Here is a 21,494-nt window from a genome sequence, read left to right on the forward strand (position 1 = left end):
ATATATGTAATACTATACATGTAATAATATACATTAATTAAGATATTATATTAATACATATTATATGAATACTCGCGTCATTGCCCCGGGGCATGATGGGAGGCCCCAGAGCATCATGGGAGTGACTCAACTGCGCATGCTCTATGGGCCGCTTAACGCGGAAGTAAACCCGGAAGTCAGGAACTTTTTCGGCGTATGCGCTGAGTGAGCAATTTACATTGAAATGAATGGGCGGCCATTTTCCTGTCTCCTAACCAGTTATTTAATACATCCATGGGCTCGGCTCGTTGCTGCCGCACCTCACGTTCCAGCCCCGTATTTGAACAGGAAATATGCAAATTCAACGATTTTGACTATAGAAATGTTCGAAATTAATCATACATAAAGATTAGTGGACAAATATTAATATTTATTTGATGTTATTATTATTATTCTTTTTACTTGTCATGATGACAGGTGAGACTCTGCCTCACCTGCCTCCCCTAACCGCACGCCCTTGAATACTAGTATTAATATGTTGCAGAACTACCGTCATATAATTCATGCAACAGCTGAAAAAACACTAACCCAAATCAATATCAGAATCAAATCGAATCAGATCGAATCAAAGCGTAATAATCGACTCTGAATCTTAAGAATCGGAATCGAATCGATTATTGACATTTGAATCGATACCCAGCCCTAGTCAGCACTTTGAATAAATTAAGAAATAATAAGATTGCGTGGCTCTACTGGCCTTCATTGACACCAATTGGCCACCAAAGGGTCACACATCTGTTTTAAAAGGAGCACGGCTTCAAAACTTTTATTATGTTCTCTTCAGTCACTGCTAACCAAAAAGTGTTTCCCCAAGATTTCAGCCTGAGTAGGGTCATATTCATTTGATTAAATTTGGTGATTAATAAAAGATGACACAAGCTTTGTTATAATGTAATGTAATGTTTTCCGGTAATGTTGTTGTTAATGTAATTTTGTTGCAACAAAAGACTTCATAAGGTTTTCTTAATGATAAAACATTTGGGTTTGGGGATCTAGGTACCAGGCTTTATACTCCAGACATGGATGTTGGCATTATGACATACCTTTTTCGACATAATAGACTACTTTGTTGCAAGTTTGCTTTCTTTTAACTCTGTTTCACACAGAAACCATGACTGAAAATGTTCTGTACCGTACTTGATAAGTAATCTTTTCTGATTCTGACTTAGACCGCTTCTACAGAGTTTGAGCCTACAGGTGGAGCTGGAGAGGAGGTTGGATTTTAAGATGGTTAGATTAATAATAATAATAATAATAATAATAATAATAATAATAATAATAATAATAATAATAATAATAATTTGAATGGGCCCTCGCAACGCAATTTGCACCAATTAAGGTCAAGGACTCAAAACTAAGTCCGATGACACCACCCATGACTCTTTATGTCAAATCATTTAAAAGTTATGGCAGAAAATAGGAACTATCAAATATCGACAAATCAGAAGAGGGGCCGCGTTTAATTTGCACCAATGAAGGTCACGTACTCAAAACCGAGTCCGATGACACCACCCACGGCTCTCTATGTCAACCATTCAAAAGTTATAACAGAAGATGGGGACAACCAATCAGAAAAAGGGGCGGGGGGGCTAATTCAGGCCAATAAAGGTCAAGGACTCAATACAGAGTCTGATGACACCACCCACGATTCTCTATGTCAAACCATTCAAAAGTTATAGCAGAAAATAGGGACAACCAATCAGAAGAAGGGGCTGTGCTAATGTTCACCAATTATGGTCAAGCACTCAATACCGAGTCTGATGACACCCCCCACGACTCTTTATGTCAAACCATTCAAAAGTTATGGCAGAGAAAAGTTTTCTAGGGGGCGCTGTTGAGCCATTAGGCCACGCCTATTAATGCAAACCATGAGATATCAAATTTATCGCCAGGCCTGGCTTGCGTGCAAAATTTGGTGACTTTGGGGCACGTTTAGGGGGGCAAAAAGGCCCTCATTTCGTCAGAAGAATAAAGAATAAGAAAAAGAATAAAGAATTCCTACAGATACAATAGGGCCATCGCACTGTCAGTGCTCGAGCCCTAATAATTAATAATAATTCATTTTATTTATAGGTGCCTTTCAGGTCACGCAGGGTCAGCATCAAAAAGTACATAGACATAGATTTCCTCCCTCTTTCCCCAAAAAATAAAAGTAAAAAGAAATAGAAAAAATACCATTGATATTACCTACTGTTTATTGGTAGCAGTGTTAGATAAAAATACATCAATAGTATGCAAAGTTCCTACTCGTCCCCACAATCCTTGTCTATGTTAATACATTTTGAAAACATCTTGACATGCAAGGAAAACATTTATGCAACCATAATGAGATAAAGGCTTAAATAATGCATAGCTGTACAAAATATATTTTATTTGTAATATTTTTTGAGCGTTGGTGTTGTGTGATGTTTGAGTTATCTAAACTGTAGCTATGCCCCGTTGTTCTTGCTCACCTTGAGGGTGACCTCACTGCAGGCTCACCTGTCAGCTCCCCCTCTCACTGTTTTGATATTGAACTCCCCGGACCGCCTTCCATGTCTCAAGCACTTACATACATTTTCTTTATCACACACTTTTAGCACCTCCCTGTCTCCCTGCCTAATGGCATCCCAAGACCCTTGATGTCTTTGTCCTCTTTCTCCAGTCTGTTTCATCCTCCCTGACTTCCCAACTGCATCTCTGCGTCTCTTCCTGTGGCTAGAGCTGCTGAATTAAACATCGCCGCAGCAGCCGTTCTCACTAAATCTACTGACTACATCAAATCTTCCATCCCTCTATATATCCAATTACAGGTGGCTCATCCAAATGAATGCAGGACCTGATTCAGACAAATGTTACACCTTGTTTCTTGTTTCTTTTTGAAAACAGATGTGGCAGCACTAAAAAAAATTTGCTCAGATCTCCATCTAAGGCACAATAATAGACAAAAACAATTTTGTCAAGCTGATAACACATATGTGTATATATATATATATATATATATATATATATATATATATATATATATATATATATATATATGTGTGTGTGTGTGTGTGTGTGTGTGTGTGTGTGAAAAAGTGTTTGCCCGATTCCTAATTTCTTATTTTTTTGCATGTTTGTCACACTTAAATGTTTCAGATCATCAAACAATTTTAAATATTAGACAAAGATAACACGAGTAAACACAAAATTCCGGGGACTACAACCCATCATGGCAGCCGTGGCAAAGACTACAAAACCCATAGGTAGCAGCTGCAGGAGATGAGCTGATTGCTGGGATGCAGACAGCAGAAAAGAGCAGAGAGAGTTTGGTGGAGTCGAGGAAGATGTCAGCCGACGGAAAAGCTCCCAACCATATATTAGGGCTGTCCAAGTTAACGCGTTAACGACGCGTTAACTTCACGTCCTCTTAACGCCGACAATTTTTTTAACGCACGATTAAAAAAAAAGGCATGATATCATTTCTGGCGCTCGTCGGCACCCGTAGCCTGATTAAAAGTATGGTGGATTGAAAGATGGAGAATTAAAAGAGACTTTTGAACGGTTAGTTCACTTTCAAAAAGATGCCAGATGGTTCGCTGGACAAGACTGAAGTTATTTGCATCTACCGTCCATTTGAAATGAATTACCATCAAAGTTAATGTAAAATCAACGCAGAGCCTACGCCGTAGCTACGCGACACGCACCGTACGGTGCGTGTCGCGTAGCTAGGGCGTAGGCTCTGCATTGGTGTAACGCGGAACCATAAATCAGCCTAAAGAGCGCAGCGTGCCACGCCCCCCACCCCTGGTCAAAAGCAGACAACGCTGTAGCAGCTTGCAAAATAGGACGAGTCAAATCAAACTTTATTTGTTAACCGCTTTTCTTACCAAATAAAAATTGCAATGCAAAGCGCTTTACATAAAACATAAAACTCAAGTTTATGGTTGTTAGTTTATGGTTGAGCACTGAGGATCAGGTGAGGAATGTTGCATTCAGGTCAAAAGCTTTTTTTGTGGAAAGTTGAATAAACATTGGCATAAAGCAGTATATTTGCCCTTTCTCATGTTGTTAACAGTATTAAAAACATTTAAAAAAAAATACCTTGAGGTAATTTAGAACAGCACAAAATGTGTGAAGAAATTTGCAATAAATATGCAATTAATCACATAGTTAATTACAGAAATCATGGATTAATTAAGATAAAAAAATTTAATCGTTGGCCAGCACTAGTATATATATATATATATATATATATATATATATATATATATATATATTAGTGCTGAACTGCGTCAATTTACACAGGGTGGATCAAGCAAGAAGTCTGAAACAAGAAGCGCGTAGAGGATGTCGTCTATACTTCAAATCAAACTCCAGGAGAGTCTCCAACTCTCCACCTCCTCCACTGACCTCACGTCAACCTGTGAAGTCTGAGCATCAACAAGTCAGAGCATTTCCACAAGAAACTTCAACTACATACATGCTTAGAAGTCTGAAACAGCATTTTATTTGACACCGACTATCCCTTTTCATAAGGATGAGAAAAGGGCAAAACAGTGTGAGAAATACATATTTAGACGTGCAGACTGCCGTGTGATCTGATCCGTCGAGTTAACATGTAATCTCACTGATCCAACTGAACTGGCAGTCGTCAGAAGAACTCCGCTTGTGAAACGCTCCAGGTAACACCTGACCTCTTGGAAGAGGATGAAACAAAAGTGCAGCATAGCAAGACCACAAGGTGAGACTTTACACGGGGCAGAAGAAGGGAAGCTGGGGACAAGTTTATACGAGAAAGCCAGAAACATCCAGAAATCCATCTGGTACGTGAAACCACAAACCCAATGAGGACCAGTGTTGGGGTAGTTACTCAAAAAAAGTAATCCATTACATATTACTAGTTACTTTTAAAAAAAAGTAATCCCTTACACTACTTAGTTACTGGTTGCTGAAAGTAACTAGTTACATTACTTTTGGATTACTCCGCAATATCACCTGAGCTGCACCATAACACGATTGCCAATGAACAACATATACAGGGCTGTCTCAGAAAATTAGAATATTGTGATTTTACAAAAACAAAAATGTCATCCATTCTGGATTCATTACAAATCAACTGAAATATTGCAAGCCTTTTATTATTTTAATATTGCTGATCATGGTTTACAGTTTAAGAAAACTCAAATATCCTATCTCAAAAAATTAGAATATTCTGGGAATCTTAATCTTAAAATGTAAGCCATAATCAGCAATATTAAAATAATAAAAAAAGGCTTGCAATATTTCAGTTGGTTTGTAATGAATCCAGAATGTATGACATTTTTGTTTTTTTTAATTGCATAACAGAAAATAAAGAACCTTATTTTCTGAGACAGTCCTGTAGTTGGAACCTTATTACTGCAGTGCCCAGATCAGCACCTGAAGTCCTGTAAAATCCTGTAAAATCCCGTAAGATTACGTAAAATCCCGTTTTGATCCCACTTAGGAGAAGGGGATATTTTTTGAGCCTTTTATTTTCCTCCATATGAGGTTAGGCATAATTACATGGGACAACTAACTGACCTATGCACTTCTTGTACAATGTTTGTGATGCATATGGTTAATTGTTTTACATTGAGCTGCTTAAAAAAACAAGGAATCTTAAGTTAGTCTTGACAAGTGTAAAGTTGGGGACTACATTGTGTTTGTATTTATGAAGAATGTTACATTCAGGTCAAAAGCTTTTTTTGTGGAAAGTTGAATAAGCATTGGCATAAAGCAGCATATTTTTATGAGAAAAGTAATGCGGGTCGTCGGAGGATGGAGACCGCACATTTTGATGTATAACACACCTGGGTGCACATTATGGCTCGGGCCGCATTAACGGCCGAAGAAATGGCATAAATTGCGCCAAAATTACACGATTCATTAAAAATGGCCGACTTCCTGTTCCTGTTCCTGCACCAAGAGACTTTTCTTTAAGTTGCGACATGATACAGGTGTGTACCGGTTTTCGTGAATGTACGTCTAACCGTATCGTGGGGCTTGAGGCACAAAGTTTTCTAGGGGGCGCTGTTGAGCCGTTAGGCCACGCCCATTAATTCAAACTATTAAATATCAAATTTTTCACCAGGCCAGGCTTGCGTGCAAAATTTGGTGACTTTTGGGGCAAAAAAGGCCCTCATTTCGTCGGAAGAAAAATTAAAAATCAGTAATTATATATGTTGACTGACAGGAGAAAAAGATGTGGGAAAGTGAAGAGAATAGATGTGTCAAAACTACAAACATAAATGGGGGGAAAAAATAAAATGAGAAAAAAGCTGAAGGACATTACAAATTTCAAAGCTCTGGCTTTGATAGATGATTTAAATTACAAGGCGTTATGAGTTTACATGTGCTAATTAGATTTGATTATTCATGTGCGTCTTAGTTGTGATCAGATGGTTACTAATAGTCCAGTGGAATAATTAGCGTCATGAAGGGAAGGCTCAGTTGAAGATGCATGATGAGCCTGCATTAAATATAACCTTGTCAAACCTTGCACCAAACAATACCTGTTGGTGAATAAAGGTACACTTATTATATGCATGATATAATAACCAAGATAACAGTTATCTTTTAGTTCAGTAGAAATTTAGATTTAATTGAAATAAAGTTGAGACAATGCATGAACCTCCAGTACATGTATATTAATCTGCTCTTTACTGAATGTATGTATACAACAATATCTTATATCAAATATTATATAATAATAATAATATAATATATAATATATATATATATATATATATATATATATATATATATATATATATATATATATATAATTAAATTAATTAATTAAAATGTAATTACATTGAATTTAATTAAATTAAAATATATATATATATATATATATAATAATTATAATAATATATATTATAATTATAATAATAATATAATATAATATATAATCATATAATAATATTATATTATATCAATATCAAAATGTAATTTTTTCTATATATTTTTGTTTTTAAATGTGGGATCACTGGTATGTTTGGTACATATTGAGACACATATGCGAGATGACAATTACACATTGTAGGAATTTACAGTATGACGTTGTGAAAAGTGTTATTTTAGCGCTGAAGTGTCTCGAGGCAGTTTATTGAGACGCAACATAAAATGAATAGTTAAAATGAAACGAGTTGGGAAAGAAAAAAAACTTAACTGTCATTAACGGATATGGCCGAACCAGTACTAACCAGATTATTGGAAGCAGCAGCAAACGTAATCACTCTTGAAAGCCACATCAGGCATGTTTTATCCACTCTAGGGCTGCAGCTATCGAATATTTTAGTAATCGAGTATTCTACTGAAAATTCCATCGATTAATCGAGTAATCAAAAACGAATCATAAAATGACCCCGATATGTCAACACACATTTAAAAAACATGTTCATTTCAAATACTTATGTCACTGACAACAGCACTCAAGCCAGGATATTCCAGTTTAAAAAGAGGAGTTGCAGCCCTCAACTGATGTTTATGTTGTCATTTTTTGTTTTGGTCTGAAGCTCCACCCTCCACCTATCTCCCAATCACCAAGTCAGTATTGTTTCTGAAGCTCCACCCTCCACCTATCTCCCAATCACCAAGTCAGTATTGTTTCTGAAGCTCCACCCTCCACCTATCTCCCAATCACCAAGTCAGTATTGTTTCTGAAGCTCCACCCTCCACCTATCTCCCAATCACCAAGTCAGTATTGTTTCTGAAGCTCCACCCTCCACCTATCTCCCAATCACCAAGTCAGTATTGTTTCGGCATCCGGGTTGCCAGCTCGGCTCTAATTATGGCAGCCATGGCAGCCTACGTTCCTGCTGCATTCTGCAGCCTACCTGGCAACCTCTGGTCGGGGGGAGGAGGGGGAGGGTACACGCCGCTCAACAATATTTTGAAAGTGACTCCGGGGCGCATCGCCCGTTACTGGGGATCGAACCGACAGATTTCGCTGAAAATCTCGTAGTGTGAAGCTGGTCCTGCCTGGGACGGACCCCCGAGGACCCAGCTCTCAAACCACCCGGTTAAGTTAAAGTATAAGATTTTGAGTTTTGGCAGTGTTCAAAATAAAATTCTGAGACCTGCTGTATTGGAGCACATTAAACACCAGTGCTGCTTGTTTTATCCATCAATGACTACAGAGCTAAAACTGAAAACTACCCAGTTAGCTTTATTACGTTTTTATTTTTCTGACATTTTCTGCCTTTTCTTTTAGTTAAAACTGTAGCGGGAACAGATGTTTAGAGGAACCCATGTATGTACCGGGTTAGAGGGGGAACATATAGGAGAAGCACTGAACTACATGTATCTCCCACCTGAGCACGGCATTTTACTAAAACCAAACAAACGCCTCTTTCTTCTTCCTTTACGTGCGCGGCGTCAGCGCGGTGTGCCGCATTAAATGTAGTCCGGCTGAAATACGATGCTTTGAGCTGGTGAAATTAAACGATTCCTCGAGGCAGAGAAAATTCCTCGATAATTTTTTGTAATCGAATTACTCGAATTAATCGAGGAATCGTTTCAGCCCTAATCCACTCCTTCGCAGGTGCAACCTAATAAGCCCAATATGCCACAGAAAGACTGGGACACTTCCACCTTAAAGCCGGAGAGGATGCAGGAATGTGCTCCGGATTTGTTAAAGCAAAAGTAAAAATGCTAAAATTTGGTCAATTAGCGACTATGGGTTACCATTGTTGTCAGGCGTAAATGAGTAACTATCAGAAAGTGTGAAAGGTAATGCTCAACAGTTTGATCTTCAGAGAGAGGTTTACTTTGGAGTTTAACACAAATCAAATCACATTTTTGTCGTCAGACTTCAGCAGCTTTTCTCTGTTGTTGTTGTGTTAATGCAAAGCATCTTATGTTGGATGACTTTTTGATCGTCAAACATCCTGAATTAATCTGGATAGAACAGAAGGAGAGATTGGTTTGGGCTCGTTACGCAACACGTGCAGCTTTTATCTACGACGGTTACAGGAGACGCCAACAAATATTCCATCTGTGCTCTCATTAAAAAAAAAAACCTAATATGTTCTTGTTAATTGAAGAATAAAATCTATCATTCCATAAAACTAGAAAATACATTTGTTCTGAGGGGAAATTAAATTTAAAAAATACATCATCTTTAAAAAGGGCTTTAAATATGACATAGTGTTATAAAGACACTTAATTATATAATATAATTAAAATGGTACTGATGCATTTGACAGTGAGGAACTCTGAATTTCCAGTTTTTGACAATTTGGGGAAATCAAAGAAGATGTCAGACGCTGATTTTGAGAAATAAACAGAAACTTGAAGTTGTACCTTCCGACATCCAAATGATTTTTTTTCAAATCAAAACAAATATTAAAAATATAAATAATATTGTAGAGACATTTTAGTGTCATCCGGCAATAGAATGTGTCAAAAAGTCATTAAGATAATGAGAACCTTATTTGCACCTTTTTCCTGTTTGTCTTTTTAATCTGTTTGAAAACACGTTGGTTTTAGTGTAGTGTAGTCTGTCATTATTTCTTCCCAAATTACTTCAGGGCTGTATCCAGCACTTTAGATACGTTTAGAGGTTTTGATGAGCGCTCGTTCCCCAACCAGCCTATCAAATATCTTTATTCATTCACATCTGTATTGCTTTTCAAAGTGGGATCAATCAGAGCCGAGCATTTTCATAAATATTTTTCATCCTAAATAACAGTCCTCATCTTTTTCTTTTCCTTTTTTTTTGATTACAGTCCAATGCTGATTTGAAGCCTTTAAAATACATTAATGACTACTGGATTTGCATTTATATTGGATTTTTTGCTCCGGCCGACAAGAACCTGAGATAGAGCTCTGCGAACAAAGACCGAACAGAGAACATGCATCATTTGAAACATATTCCACCCCATAATGGAGTACAAGTAGGAAAAGCAGAGATGTTCATGTGATGGAAGAAGGCCATCGAATTTAACCGCTAACTGAGACACATCACTGATACAACAACAAAATGTAGCCAGGAGTGAAACTGTCATTCTTTCAACTGATTAATAAAAAGGAAAATGGCCACGGTTACATGTTTTTTAACTCGGAATTAATTATTCTGAATTAAATAATTCAGAATTAAACTATTTTCCTTCGAGTTTACATGGAAATAGTAATTCTGAATTGAGGTTTACATGGAAAACACGTTTGATCGGCTTTATCCAATTCCTCTAAGGCCGCGTTCAGACTGCAGGCAAATCTGATTCATATCTGATTCCTTCTCATATCAGATTTTCAGCGCTGACTGTCCACACTGTTTTTAGCAAGTGTCCATATCGGATCTGGCTCTGTTCAGACTGGGCCACATCATTGACTGATCTGACGGGTTGCCATAGCAACGACGTCGGAGCGGAGGCGTCACCCAGCGCGTGTATTGTGTGAAGTCATGTATTTCTTTTATATATATAAAAAATCCCAAAATATCTGTACCGTTTCTGATTGGGTCGGCACTGCGCATCATTTTTAGACATAACAATGAACGCATACCGCAAAAGTTGTGTCTCGGCGGAGGGACCCGGCGTCCCAGCAAAATGAGAAACAGAGAAAAGTGTTCAGAACAAAACCACCAGCAAACTAACAAACCAACCAACAAAGCTCAGACTTAACAAAACCAACCAGCAATGAACAACTGGCAGCCCCGCTCCATAACCTCCTCCTGATGAGCTGACGGGCTGCAGGTTCAGGCTCACAGCGCGACTGAAGGCTGATTTATGGTTCCGCGTTACACCAACGCAGAGCCTACGGCGTAGGGGACGCGGCGACCCGCACCGTACGTGGAAATGGAGTCTTTTTTTCTGCTATTAAAACATGATTTGTAATGTGAATTTGCAAAACTTAAACTACAAATAATAGTTTTTGACGTGACATCAGAGATTGTACATGCTCTCTGTGTAAGGATGAGTAGCTCCACAACTGGAAATGGGCGGGTGGTTTGGAGCGTCTGGGACAGTCATATCCGATCTGAGTGTTTGGATGTTCAGACTGAGACGCATCTGCCCAAATGAGATATGGATCGGATATGAAACTACCTCCCGGAGGTGGTTTCCATCTGGTTTGCAAAAATCAGATCTCATGCGGTTTGGGACTGTTCAGACTTCAAAAGAGTCATCCAGTTTCAATCTGGATGGGCTAAAAATCGGATATTTGCCTGCAGTCTGAACGCGGCCTTAAGGTCTGGGGGTTGGGAAGGTTCTGATTGGATAGGGGGGCGGACCGGAAGTTACGACTACTGGAAATGACGTCTACCGGAAGAAAAACAAACTTAGCCGCTACAACTTTGAAAAGCGCACAATTTTTATGTTTCCTGCCATCTGTTCTTTTAGTTATTTCCTGGTCCTCCAAGCTATTTATTAAATAAATGGTCTCTGCACTTGACCACCGTTTACTGCGTGCTGCCATCTTGAAACTTTGTTTGCGGTGTGCTGCTACTGCTGCTGTGACAGGAGTTGTTACCATGGTAACAACTCCCCCTCCCAATATCAGGAAGTGACGTGTGGCTCTGAGTAGTACGTCCAAATGAATGCATACTACTGATATTTACTCAAAAGTGTGCCGGACTTAACTATACTTTTTGAGTATATACTGTTTAGTATGGCATTTCGGACGCACCGTATGTCAAACAATAGAGCCAGGCAAACGTATGTATGAACAATGTTTGCTCTTATGTCATTGTAAGATATTTTGAAGAGATTAAATTAAGTTTATCAAAAGTGGTGTGAATACCTGTCAATTACTGTTGAGCTGATGGATTTTTTTTTTTTTTATAAATATTTTTTTTACATTTATTTTTCTAATAATACATGGGTGCAATAGCAAACATTGATATTGGTAGCAGGTTGTAAATAGCCCACGCATCAGTACTTGCACTTGTAAATAGCCTAGGCCTTATTTTTACTAATTTTAAATCGGATTTAATTTTAATTCTGAATTAAAGAGGAATTAAACTTCCCATGTAAATGCACTGAATGTTCACTAGAATGACAAAAAGTATGAATTCAGGTTGGCAATTGCAGTCAGCTCTAGCTAGCCGGTGACAATTGCTTACACAAAGTACACTCCAAGAGATTTCTTTAAGAGACATCCAAAGGGAGAGGATAATTGGTGCCTTGTGGTGTGTCTTTCCCTTCCAAGTGACGGTGACCTTTTCAGAGCACAAGACGAGAGGCTGGAACCTTCTAATTCTGTGTTTATTCTGCAAAAGAGGCACGGCACCCATGTTATTAAAGATGGGGGCAGATTTGTTTGTTGCTGATCAGGTTGGCATTGTCCATATGGCTCGCCTCTGGGGTAATCTCACTTGATAAGTGAACCCGAAAGGAATGGATGCTTTGTCTCTCAGTAAATCTGATTCAACCACTTTCCACCACTAAATCGTTGAGGCAGAGAAAGTCCCGGGGGAAATTTACAAAGCGATTCAGTCCTCATTGGTTGTTAGAGTGGAGCACGGCTGGGCAATCATGTGCCAAGAAGGACCGAGGGTATGTATGATTTCATTCCAACCAAACCCTACACCAGCTGATGTCACTGATTTCCTCCCCCGCACTGGCTGATGATGTACTAATCACTGAAATTAACTGGTGTTCAAGCTTTGAATAAAAATTTTTGCGCTTCATTTAGACCCTTGGGGAAATTATCACACCATTTTTTATTTTTTTTTTAAAGCATATTTTATTTAGTCCACTAAAACAGACATTGCCCTGAGGAAAAATTCTCTGGTCAGGTTAACCTGTAAAAGATAAATGGATCCATCAAACTTTGTTTTGTCTGCCCTGCAGAGCAGATGGGTGGGTTATTGGTCGGTATTTAATCTTTAATGAGGAAAACAACAAATTTTTCACATTCTTGATGTATGATTTAACTGCCTTGCGATAAAGTGTAAAATACCTAACACTGATGACTGCATTTGATGACACTAATGGTTTGTTGAGAGTGAGAAACGGCTGGAGCCACCTGGGCCTTGGAATATTTCCGGCATTACCGGAGAAGAAAACACACACTGTCGTTTTAATGAGTCACAGCAGAATCACAGAAAGCACTTGACGGCTGTACAGTGTGCGTAAAAAGGCAGCTTCTGAAGTTTTGCCTCTGAGATTCATGCCTCTGTGCAACATCCTGCTCTCTCAAGTCACACATTATGCAAATGCATTGTTTACTCTCTTCATGTGATGGTATCAAGGCACAAAAGCCAGTGGGGACTGGGGGGCTGTGGCATGTTACCAAGAATGATGAAGGAAGGAAGAAACTCTGTAAAAGAACCGTCAAGACATGTATGAAGTGACACTCACTCTGCTCAAGTCTTTATGCAATTCATAGCAGACAGCAAAGGGATGCGAGAGATCCAGACCATGTAGTTAGATCCCAAAGAGGATTTTCAGCCATCTAATTTCTGCGCTTGCATTTTCTGTACTTCATATTTGTATAAAGAGATCTGTGAGGCTCCGAAACAAATTAAATTAGGGAGGAAAAGAAGAGAGAATAAAGAAAACCAAGGTGAAGGCTCTATTGTATCTGTAGGAATTATTCTTTCTTTCTTCTGAAGAAAGGAGGGCCTTTTTTCCCCCTAAACGTGGCCCAAAAGTCACCAAATGTTACACGCAATTCAGGCCTGGCGAAAAATTTTATATTTAATGGTTTGCATTAATGGGCGTGGCCTAATGGCTCAACAGCGCCCCCTAGAATACTTTGTGCCTCAAGCCCCACAATATGGTTTGACGTACATGCACGAAAATCGGTACACACCTGTATCATGTCACAACTTAAAGAAAAGTCTCTTGGCGCCATGGCCAAAAACAAGAAGTCGGCCATTTTGAATGAATTGTGTAATTTTGGCGCAATTTATGCCATTCCTTCGGCAATTAATACGGCCCGAACCGTAACGTGAACCCAGGTGTGTTATACATCAAAATGTGCGTCTCCATCCTGCGACTACGCGCATTACTTTTCTCTTTCAAAAGTGTTACAGTGGCGACGCTAGACGCCAAAGAGGGCCCCCCCTCCTCCCTCCCCCCCTTCATCTGATTGGTCCATATTTCATAGTTTCAAAAGTCACCAAATTTTGCATGCAAGCCAGGCCTGGCGATAAATTTGATATTTCATGGTTTGTATTAATGGGCGTGGCAAAATGGCTCAACAGCGCCCCCTAGAAAACTTTTCTCTGTCATAACTTTTGAATGGTTTGACAATTAGCCCCGCCCCTTCTTCTGATTGTTTGTCCCTATTTTCTGCCATAACTTTTGAATGGTTTGACATAGAGAGTCGTGGGTGGTGTCATCAGACTCGGTTTTGAGTCCTTGGCCTTCATTGGCCTGCATTAGCCCCGCCCCTTCTTCTGATTGGTTGTCCCTTTTTTCTGCTATAACTTTTGAATGGTTTGACATAGGAAGTCGTGGGTGGTGTCATTTCTGATATGCTTATGGGGGCGGTGGCCGTGAGTGCGAGGGCCCGTTCATCGCTGCTTGCAGCTTTAATTGGACTTATAGCTGCACATCCTATAAAGGAAATAAACAATGAAGTGAGCAGACTGCGCTTTTATGCAGGTATGTGAACTCTTATGTATTTATAGCCAACTTAGTCATTTTGGTAGTAGGCTAATATAACTAATATAAATACATACAACATGTGTTGCCTTAATTATAAGGCTTATAAAAGACTTTTCATTTTTTGCGGCTCCAGACATATTTGTTTTTTGTTTTTTTGGTCCAATATGGCTCTTTCAACATTTTGGGTTGCCGACCCCTGCTTTAAACGATAAGGGATTAAGCAGATGCTGGTCATCTGCCCACAGCTGTATGAAAAACCTAATCTGATGCTGACCAGTCAAACGCGTACTAGAAATCTGACCCTCCGTAATCCTACAAGTTGTGCTAAAATAACTCCCGCCGTGTGTACTACATGTTGCAGGTAGGAAGTTGGACGTGGACCCTAGCAGCTGTTAAGGAGAAGCAGCTTGGAGTGGCTTGCTTGATGAGGCCGCCTCAGCGACGGCACCTGCACTAATCTCACTACAGAGGATACGCAGAATACGCTGAAAAACTGCCTCTGTTTATCTCACGAGTCCCGGCCGCTTGAGCTCCAACAGTAACTCCTATCAGAAGGGATTGGCCCCAGTTATGGCTGCGACATACACACAAACATCTGTGTTTTATATACATGTATATATATATTTTTTTCTCCTGTTGTTTGGAGAGAAAAAACAAGATGGAAAAATATGTTTTGTTTTCCGCAGTTATAACCAGTACTCGAGTTGTAAAAAAAAATCAGAGGGGATGGTGGATTTGATCATATGGGGACAGATAATTTGTGCTGATTACAAATAATATAATATATTACAAATAATAGCAGTGACCAAAACACCTGCAGAAATACTGCAGGAATGACATAGCAGCAGTTAAATGCAGCCTTCTGTAAGCTTTAAATATCCACTGGACTTACATCAAATACATCAAAACACAACAATAAAAAACACTTTTCTGAACTTATCAATATGACTCTGTCCTTCACAGGATAAGTAACATGGATCACTGCAAAAACTCACAATCTTAACAAGAATATTTGTCTTATTTCTAGTTAAAATGTCTCATTTTAGTAAAAAAAATTTCATTACACTTAAAACAAGACTCATCACTGGAAAAAACAACAATTTTCACCTGTTTCAAGTAGATTTTCACTTGAAATAAGTAGAAAAATCTGCCAGTGGAACAAGATTTTTTTGCTTGTAATGAGAAGATAAATCTTGTCCCACTGGCAGATTTTTCTACTTATTTCAAGTGAAAATCTACTTGAAACAGGTGAAAATTGTCAAATAAGTTATTTTTCTGGTGATGACTCTAAATGTTGAAATAGCAGTAAAACCACATTCATTGATGAAATGACATAAGGGATGGAAAGGGGGGATGGCAGTTTTACAGGGGGGATGATTTTGAACGTTTTTATTTCAGGGGGGGATGCCATCCCCCTCATCCCCCCTCAACTCCAGTACTGGTTATAAGTCTGTTCATGTTCTGAGCATCATTGTGGAAGAGGATACGTTTAAGTGTAAAATGAATCCTCTAAAGTGTTAATTGTAAACGCCAGATCTTATTACAAACTCAGAATGGTGTCGGTTTGGTCATTAGGTGATTGGTGTCAGTTTTGTCCACAATATTTTAAAATATCAAAACTCTTTTTTAAACTGAATGTGGGTGTTTTTAAAGTTTCACTTCTTCTATCTGGATGAAAGTCTGTTAAACAAATTTTAAACAACACATTTCAAAATAAAACATTCAGTTTGAGGTCGGTCCATTTGTACGTGTTTAAATTAAGGAATTAGTGAATTCATGTAAAATGATAAAATCATCAAAATAGGAAACATATATATCTAATACATTTCCAATTAACTTTTAACCTAGATGGATATTTTTTTTTAATTAAGATTATACAGATCCACTTGTAAAATGATTATAAGCCTTGGTAGATCCAAACCTTTTACTGATACTTTGCCTTTTGATGAAGCTTATAGTTTTGGATAATGCTTATTTTGTATAATGCTGAGGTTTTCAAAAGTACAGATGTGCAGAAACTACTTCTACAAAAACAGAGACCTTCATCTCCACCTTCAACTGCAAAGTGTAATCTGGGTTTTCCGTGTCGGTGCTGGAGCAGCCGTTTCCTTTTGTTGTGTGATGTTCAGCTCATGTCGGTACAGAATACGTTTTACTGGGGATAATAATTACAGTTTTGCCCCACATTTTTTACAAGGTCTTTCAGTGTAGCTCTGCAGTCCCTTTGCACTTTTCTCACCAAAGCAAGTTCATCTCTGGGACACAGAAACTGTTTCCTGAGCGTGATAACTGCTCGCTCCCATGCTGCTTATACTTGCATACGTTTGAAGGAGATGAAAGTGGGACAAGAGCCAACTGGAGGTTTTTGAGCATAATGCCCATTTGGTTTTGCTCATGAAATGCAAAGAGGCTCTTTGCGTGTAGAAATGATATCATTTCTATAATAAGTCCCCGTTTGACTAATGGGGACATATGAAACTGCTGTGAAACTGACAATACTGTGCTAATGAGTAGAGAACAGCCTGGCATGTGTAATACCAATGTCCCCCACTAGAGGTGCACTTCATTGTCATGTGCCAGGGACATGACGAACTTTCCTGTGATATTCTGCCCTCATGATGTCAGACAGGGGTGTCAAATGTGTTTCCAACACAAAAAACCAAAATGTTAATTTACTAAAAAGGAAGGCATAAATAATTTCCATGAATCGCAGCATATCCGATAATATATTTCTTCTACAAATCCATCGTTATTCCACAAATAGAGCAGTTTTTGACATTTTTTTAGTTTTGTAGAATGTATTTGCCGATTTTATTTCTTTGTAGACGGTCGTTTATTTTTATTAACTGACTACTATTATATATTTTCGGAGGAAAAATATCACTGCTAAAAAAGATGATAGAAGATATTTATTCTGAGAATTTCAGTTTTGAATACGAGGATAGTGACAAAGTAAAACAGTTAAGAAAGAAGTGCTGACTTTTTCGGCACACTGGCGTAAATATCCGCGCCAATTTTTAAAAATAAATACACTTAATTGTACTGGAAAAATCTCTAAATCACTCAAGTATCAATCAATCGATCAATCAAGTAACGAGGCTGTTTTTAAAATGTAAGGAGTAAAAAGTACAGATAATTGCGTGAAAATGTAAGGAGTAAAAGTAAAAAGTCGTCTGAAAAAATAATTATTCCAGTGAAGTATAGATAACCAAAATTTCTACTTAAGTAAGGTAACTAAGTATTTGTACTTTGTTACTTGACACGTCTGGATATTCCGCAGTGATTTCAACACTTATTTGTTCAAAGATAGAAAGAAGGAGAAAGAAATTGCTAAAGGAAACACCCACAGTAAAAAAAGAAAACCAACAGTCTCTGTCCGTCACTGCATTTCACTGATGAAATAAAAGAACTGATAGTCCTGAAAGTGACTGCATCTAAATATAAAAGTGCATGCGATAAGTTAAAAACCGTACACAGTTCACCTTTTTACAACTACTATCTTTGAAATAGCACGACCATTAAAACAGACAGACATTCTCCTAAAAAGCAAAAAGCAAGAGTTTTTATTTTGTAATCTAGATTTTAGTCTGGTTTTTATTCCTCTACAATATTACATTATATATTTAATTATCGTTATTGTCACATGACCATTATTTTCGTCTCGTTTCGTTTTCCTCAGGTGATAAAGGTTCGTTGATGATGATATTTAGTCATAATTTTCCTTGACGAAAGCAACTTTACTTGCAAGTAAATACGCAGCTTCGGTCCACCTATTTTAAGGGGATACTAGGAATGGGTGATATTTTACCGTTCACGATAAACCGTCAAAAAAATTCCCCACGGTAAGAATTTGTATCTCACGGTAAAAACGATAAATTCCTGTTGATGACGTTTTTGTGTAAAACTGATTTATGGTTCTGTGTTAAATCCACGCAGAACGTACGTGAAGGAAGGAAGGAAGGAAGGAAGGAAGGAAGGAAGGAAGGAAGGAAGGAAGGAAGGAAGGAAGGAAGGAAGGAAGGAAGGAAGGAAGGAAGGAAGGAAGGAAGGAAGGAAGGAAGGAAGGAAGGAAGGAAGGAATGAGCCTGAAAAGAAAGAAAGAAAGAAAGAAAGAAAGAAATGAGCCTGAAAGAAAGAAAGAAAGAAAGAAAGAAAGAAAGAAAGAAAGAAAGAAAGAAAGAAAGAAAGAAAGAAAGAAAGAAAGAAAGAAAGAAAGAAAGAAAGAAAGAAAGAAAGAAAGAAAGAAAGAAAGAAAGAAAGAAAGAAGTAGTTTAGTAGCATTCAGTATCTTTTAGAGCAGTGATTTGGCTCCAAAGACTGAATGTGGTGATAGATTTATAGTTACAAAGGTGGAGTTGAATTGGTATTTTTTTATCGTCATTCTTATCGTTATCGGGATAAATAATATAAATTATTGTGATACATGTTTTAGTCCATACCGCCCATCCTTGGGGGATACCCTCTTTTAACCAAGTAAAATTCACTTTGCAGTACTTTTTTAAGTGGTATTTGTGCTTTTACTTCCATGACACCTCTGAACATTTTCTCCTTGCCTCATAATGTTGAAAATTAAAAATGCAAAGCTCATCTGGATCCGTCCAGGGTGAACCCGACCTCCAGTTTGATGACGGTTTGGAAAGTCTCCAGCCCCCCCGCCCTCCGTGACCCTGAACAAGTCGTAGAAAATGAACGGATGGAAGCTAATCAGAGTGGTAATAATGGCATATTCCACCGCTGAAAACATGCCCCAATCCAAGTAATTATACCCCCCGCTGGTACTGCCTTCGTGGATATTAAAATTACATGTTTGCCTTTTTTCTTTTTCTCAAGATAAAAGTCCATTTTGCACAACTGTTTTTGCATTTCTTATTCTTTTCTCACCAATACGCTGCCAAAGCGTCAAATCTTTACATTTTTTCTCGTGGTATCATTGAGTGCATTTTAAGCTCTTAACACCTTTTCACACCATTGTGTCTCTATTGTGATTTCATTAAATAACAAAGCTGTCAGCCCCACTAGACCATCGGCTTAGTTCAGTCAGTAGAGCCGCACGTCTCTCAAACACAAGATTAGCCGTTTAATCCCCGGTGGCATCTTCTCCAAGCAGCACATTTTTCAAGTTTTTAATGTGATGTTTGACTTATTTAATTTCTGCCCCCCAACTTCTGAAATGAATCCAGCGCCCATGGTGCGTCCTCGTCTACCTTTGTGCTTACGCTGCATTTTCTTTTTTCCATAGCTCGGATGTGGAAATGCAAGAATCCCATCATTCAGACGATTGTGTCTCGTAAGCATGGGCAGAATTAAAATGTGAAATATATTGTTCATAATCAATCTTTTTTTTTTAAATCCTGTGAATATCTTATCCAATTATGCTGCACAGGGAGATCTGGGGATATTCCCAGAGGTGTCTTCAGTATTCACCTTCATTACTCAGGTAGAAGTATAGATACTAGAGTTTAAAAATACTCCTGTAGAAGTTGAAGTATCAACTCAAGTTTTTTACTCAAGTAAAAGTATAAAAGTACTGGTTTCAAAACTACTTAAAGTATAAAAGTAAAAGTAATGTAAGGGGGAAAAAAGCCATTAAGGACAAAAGCCATTGAAAATGAATGTATCTTAGTATAATGTAAATATATTAAAGAACCATATATGTGTACTATTGAGCATTAACATGTGTTTCAGAGAGCACCGATTGTTCGGTAACCGAAATTGTTCGGCCGAAAATGGCAAAAAAACACTTTCGGTGTTTGGTGGAATAAGTGGGGAAAAAAACTGAACAATTAATAACGGCGTTGTAAAATAAGGAAATAGACTGGCCGCTCCATCCCGTAACGTTGCGCAACACAAACATAAATCATTGGCCAACCAAAAACTAACCCCATAAGAATTTTACCTAACATTCACCAGGAGGTGGAACCAAAACAACATAATGCTGGGAAATTAAAAACATTTCATTTTTTTATGTTCAATAAATATTTTCTACCTTGTAATTTTGTAAAAGATTTTTTTCTTTGAAAAGCCTAAATCAAATGTATTTGATTTATGCAATGGTGAAAAAATTGGCAAAATAAATGAAAAACTGCGAAGAACCATGTTCGGTATTCGGCCAAGTGTTTATTATTATTTTCGGTTTCGGTTTCGGCCACAAATTTTCATTTCGGTGCATCACTAGTGCAAAAAGTCAAACTTCAGGCCTCGTTTACACGGAGCAAAAACTGAGGCGTTTTCATCCGTTTTGGCCGTTCGTTTACACGAAAAAGGAGCTCAAAGTCTCCAAAAACGATCATTTCTGAAAACTCCGGCCAAAGTGGAGATTTTCAAAAACTCTGTTTTCACGTTTGCGTCTAAACAGAGGAAAATGGAGATTTAGGCTTCAGAACGTCACATTATGCAACAGAAACGCCACTAGCGTCATGTGTGCGATCTGTGTTTACAATTAGTTTGGCATCCGTCAATATTTTCTTGTATTTTACTTGTTTTATATTCTAAAGTCACACTTAAAAGTAACTCCACTTCTCTGTCACTCCAAACCAAAGACTCTCGTTCCGTCTTGGAAGTAAAGCCTGAATTATGGTCCCGCGTTAAATCGACGCAGAGCCTACGGCGTAGGGTACGCGGCGATGCGCGCCGTACGGTGTGCGTCGCCGCGTACCCTACGCCGTAGGCTCTGCGTTGGTGTAACGCGGAACCATAAATCAGGCTTAAATGGAAGTTACACGTGTCATTTGTTGATGTTTTTTCCAGGATTCTGATTGGCTGGCATGACGTTAACAGCGTATTTATGCAGGTTTGTGTAAACGATGGAATTTTTCCAAACGTAGAGGGGGAAATATCCGTTTTTGTAAATACCCGGCTATGTGTAAACGGGGCCTGAGCCACAACCACAACCAAATTCACTCTATCCGGATG

The 21,494-nt window shown here is 38.3% G+C and overlaps 1 protein-coding gene across 1 annotated transcript in view; it reads right to left on the reverse strand.

Moving 5' to 3' along the window:
- brinp1 (bone morphogenetic protein/retinoic acid inducible neural-specific 1) overlaps nucleotides 1-21,494 on the reverse strand; it is a 296,156-nt gene that overhangs the window by 191,542 nt on the left and 83,120 nt on the right. The gene's annotated exons all lie outside the window — the stretch shown is intronic.

The sequence above is a fragment of the Cololabis saira genome, chromosome 11, assembly GCF_033807715.1.
Source record: "Cololabis saira isolate AMF1-May2022 chromosome 11, fColSai1.1, whole genome shotgun sequence".
NCBI lineage: Eukaryota > Metazoa > Chordata > Actinopteri > Beloniformes > Belonidae > Cololabis > Cololabis saira.